A 4,717-nucleotide genomic window follows, 5' to 3' on the forward strand; every position below is an offset into this window, starting at 1 on the left:
TTACCGTGCCTGGCAGTGTTCTCATCTTGGGCTCTGAAATATGCCACAAGTGCTAGAGTTTACTCTTCCTCAGGTAAGGCAGCTTCCTAGGTCTGTGTCCAAACAGATTTTCCAGTAAAGCGATATATGAACACATCCAAGATTCAGACCAAAAGACAATACTGCCTTAAGTATATAACAGCCTATAGGATCTTCAGAAAGAGACGAAGCAGTTTGTTCATGTTCATTTGCAGATAAATGAGGCAAAAACAGAACCTTGTTCCTAGCCCCCAGCCCTCAGCTCACAATATCAGAGACTCAGGCAAATCAAAGGCAGAGGCTGCCTTTAAGTTCCCATCACTGGACTCTGCTTTGTATTTTACATCCCCACATTACTAAAGCGATGACAGAAAGGCCCCGCAGGCACTGTAAGAGATGCGAGGCATTTTGCAACTTTGTTGAACACTTGAAATAATTTCCAGATACTTGTTCTCCAAATGAGACAGACATTGTCCACCAAGATGCTGGGTGTCATGTTAGACAAGGTTGTGAGTTAGGAAGGAGGGGGAAGGATGCTTTCTGGTGTTAGGTCTAACCCAGGTGCTTCATAGGGAATTCAGGGGAGCAAGGCTGGACAAAGGGAACTAGAATCAGGACATGGGGGTTGTGGAAGTGTAGCTACCCCAAAGAGGAGCAGAGGAACAAGAGCCAGACACCTTGGCTCTTCTTGTCTGGGGTGTTCATGGAATTGAGTTCATCTTCCTTTATGATCTAGCTGCTGCCCGAGAGTAGTTTTTCCTTCCTACCCTTTTTAAGCCAAACTGTTCAATGGGAAACATCAGGGACTAATGTCAAGGCCAAGAGGTCCCCACACAGATTGGAAGTTCTGGAACATTTCTAAGCAGTTTCCATTGTTCCATGCTCTGCTTGTCATTCCAACATCTCTGCAGTTGACTTAGACTCCCAGGAGAAGGGGTTACAGCTCCTTTCCTTACCCCGCCATGCTCAAACATCACCTCACTCCTCTACCCCAAAGGTGTTTAAGAATTCAGAGAATGTAACAAGAGCTCCTTAGATTAGGCAAGTGATTCTTTCCACAAATATTTACTGAGTACTTACCCTGACTCGGGTTTTGCTCTTCTTGGTGCTGGCAGTGCAACAGCAAGCAAAACAAATCCCTGCACTCGTGGGGCTTATGATTTATGGGGAGAGCCAGACAATAGCAAACACATATATAATATGTTAGATGGCAATAGGTACTGTGGACAAACTAGGGCAGAATAAGGCAAGACAAAAGGAGATGAAGGTGGGATGGGGCAGGGTGGTCAGGAAAGGCCCCTCTGATAAAGGACATTTGAGCAGAAACCAAAAGAAAGTGGGAGAATAACCTGTGGGATATGTGGGGGGAGAATATTCTAGGCAGGGGAAATAGCAAATACAAAGGGCCAGGAGTCCAGGGTGAAGGTGGCTTCTTCGAGAAGCAGCAAGGAGGTCAGGATGCCTGGGACACACTGAACAAAGGAGGCTTTTGCAAACTTTCTACCCAGAGACAGATGGTGCGGCTTGGCCTGAGGCAGTAGTGGTAGAACTGGTTGGGACAGGGTCAGATTCATGAGATTTTGAGGGCAGAGCTGTCAAGATTTGCTAATAGATAGGAGAGTCAAGTATTAACAACTTGGAAGCAGTGGAAGGAAATTGAGAGCTTTTTATTTTATTCATTTTTTCTTTTTTAGGTGTATTAGTTTGAGATATCTTTTAGATATTCAAGTGGAAATGTAGAAAACACAGTTGACTGTTGAGGTCTGGAATTTAGGGGAGATACTAATTTGGGCATCTGAGGTTGGGGAGATGAGAAGGCTTCAGCAGGGGATAATGAGGAGGAGCTGTCAGTGAGCAGGGATGAGAGAGGAGAGGGAGAGGTCTACTGGCACCAAGTGAGAAAATGTTGGAAGAAGGCGGTTGTGATGGGCTCTGTCCAAGCTTGAGGAGAGAGTAGGAGGAGGCCAGGGGAAGGGGCGATGCAGAGGTGAATAGTGACCCTGACTGGCATTGTTGGTGGGGTACAAGGAGGGAACTCAAGAGAAGAGAGGGACTGATGCAGAAGCAGTGGAATAAGATTGGCTCTAAATGGAAATGGGAGATGGGGTAGAAGCTGGAAGTGACATGGGGCTAAAGGAGTGTTTCTTCATCATGGGAAGTAAAAGTATTAGTTTTTCTTTCATCTCGTGTTCCTTTAATTATTAATTACATGAGGAAGACATGTTTCTCATAGCCCCATTAGAGAATACAAAGAAGAAAACAGGAAGAATAAATGTATTGAAGAAGCCTCTGATCCTACCATGAAGCCCTGTAAGCTCGGTAAACATTTTGGTGTGTAACCTTCTGGACCTATGCAATGCTATGCAGTGCAAGTTGTTTAGTAACTTACTTTTTAAATTTCACAATATAATTTGAATACTTTTTTATGTTGGTGCACATTTCCATCATCTTTATTCAGTGTCTGCACAACATTCCATTTAATGGAATATACCTAGATTTGCTTAGCCAATCTCTTATTAAATATTTAAATTGTTTTCTTCTTTTAACTACTAAAAAAACTTCTTTGTACTTACATCTCTATGTACCTGTCCAATAATTTCCTTAGAACTGCTAGGTCTATGAACATTTTTAAAAGATATTTTATAGGGGCGCCTGGGTGGCGCAGTCGGTTAAGCGTCCGACTTCAGCCAGGTCACGATCTCGCGGTCCGTGAGTTCGAGCCCCGCGTCAGGCTCTGGGCTGATGGCTCGGAGCCTGGAGCCTGTTTCCGATTCTGTGTCTCCCTCTCTCTCTGCCCCTCCCCCGTTCATGCTCTGTCTCTCTCTGTCCCAAAAATAAATAAAAACGTTGGAAAAAAACAAAAAAATAAAAAAAAAAAGATATTTTATATATGGTAGATAATTCTAATGTCCTAACTGTAATGTCCTACATTTCCCAAGAGTATAAACAGTAATGTGATATCATGTTCTCCATGGCCCCTCTAGAACTGAAAATTAAAAGCCCTCAGGTTTTTTAATTCAGAAATTAAAATGGAACCAAAGATCAGAAGGTTTTAATAGTAGGAACGTTGAGGAAAAGAGAAACTTTGATGTATTGGCATAAGGCTTTGAGTATAAAGCTTTTATACAAACAAAGATTAAAAAAAGTGTTCAGATTGGGGTGCCTGGGTGGCTCAGTCAGTTGAGCATCTGACTCTTGGTTTCAGCTCAGGTCATGATCTCATGGCTTTGTGGGCTTGAGCCCCACATCAGGCTCTCTGCTGGCAACACAGAGACTGCTTGGGATTCTCTCTCTCTCCCTTTCTCTCTGTCCCTCCCCCACTCATGCTGTCTCTGTCTCTCCCAAGATAAATAAATAAACTTTAAAAAAAATTTTCAGATCAGATATTTTGAAGATTCTGAGAAAATAAAACTTAGTTTGAGTAAAGTTTTATTAAAAGTTGTCAAGTATGCTCTTTCTCTGTGTCTTGTCATCATAGAATCCAGTCTTGGCTGACTCATTTATAAGTAACTTTTCTATGAGCTGCTAACTGCCATTGCTTATGATTATATAACCTTGTTTTGAGATTATGGTGCTTGTTTTCTTTTTGTAGGAAATTTTATCGACTTGTACTTTTGTTAAAACAAATCGATTTTTAATTTATTCAGCAACCGTATAATTGTTAACTCATGGAGTATGACTTCAGATGATTGACCTTGTATTAATAAACCCAGTCGGCATAAAACTTGTTCTGATTCTCCTAGAATAAGAAAAATGTCCCCCATCTACATCATGTAGAAACTTCTAATGTCTGTCATTTCTTTGGCTTGCACTTGGACAGTGGCTTCTTTCAGATGGGTTTCCAAAGGGGTGTGTGTGTGTGTGTGTGTGTATGTAGGGGACAGGAAACTCATCTGTTATCATTTCCCACTGGTTACCTCAATATCACTGCACCTTTTCCCACATACTGCTGTTGTTGTGGACTGGCCCTCTGTTTGCTGGTGAGGCCACTCTAGACAGGTTTCAGCAGATCTGTGCCTTCACTAGAGCCTGGACATGAGTTCCCAGCTCTACTCTGAAGGCCAGCAGAGTCATTTGGCATCTGGTCTCTGCAGGTATCACATAGGTCCTGCAGGTCAGAGCCTGCTCCATGACAACCCACAAGCCCTACCTCTCTCCTAATATTCTGGAAACCAATGAACCCAATCAGACATACTCTCCTCTTTTATCTTTGAAACACAAAATGCTTTCTCCATGCAGGACAATCCCCAGCCACTTGAAAATAAGGGCTCTTTGGAGCTGCCTTCCTAGTACTGAAGATTTCCTTCTCTCTTAATCTCTCTCTCTCTCTTTCTCTTTCTGTGTGTGTGTGTGTGTGTGTGTGTGTGTGTGTGTGTGTGTGTGACATTACTAAGGCATATAAAACCAATGTTAACTCCTATTTGTGGGGAGAAGGGGGTAAAATCCCCTTTTGTCTCTTTCCAAAAGTCTAGAGTAAGGAGGAAAAAACAAAAAGGCAAAAATTAATATAACAATAACTCCTCTTGTTGCATATTAATCCGTGCCAGATTCAAAATCAGGTCACATCTGGATTCCAAAACGGAAATAAATATGAGCCAGAAGAAAGTAGTGGGGTGGTGGGGTGGGAGCATTCATGCTAATAGCAACTGCATTCTTAAGGGGAGAAGGCAGGGGCCTACTGCATGTCTAAATGCCCAAA

This window comes from Lynx canadensis, chromosome A1 (assembly GCF_007474595.2).
Source record: "Lynx canadensis isolate LIC74 chromosome A1, mLynCan4.pri.v2, whole genome shotgun sequence".
NCBI lineage: Eukaryota > Metazoa > Chordata > Mammalia > Carnivora > Felidae > Lynx > Lynx canadensis.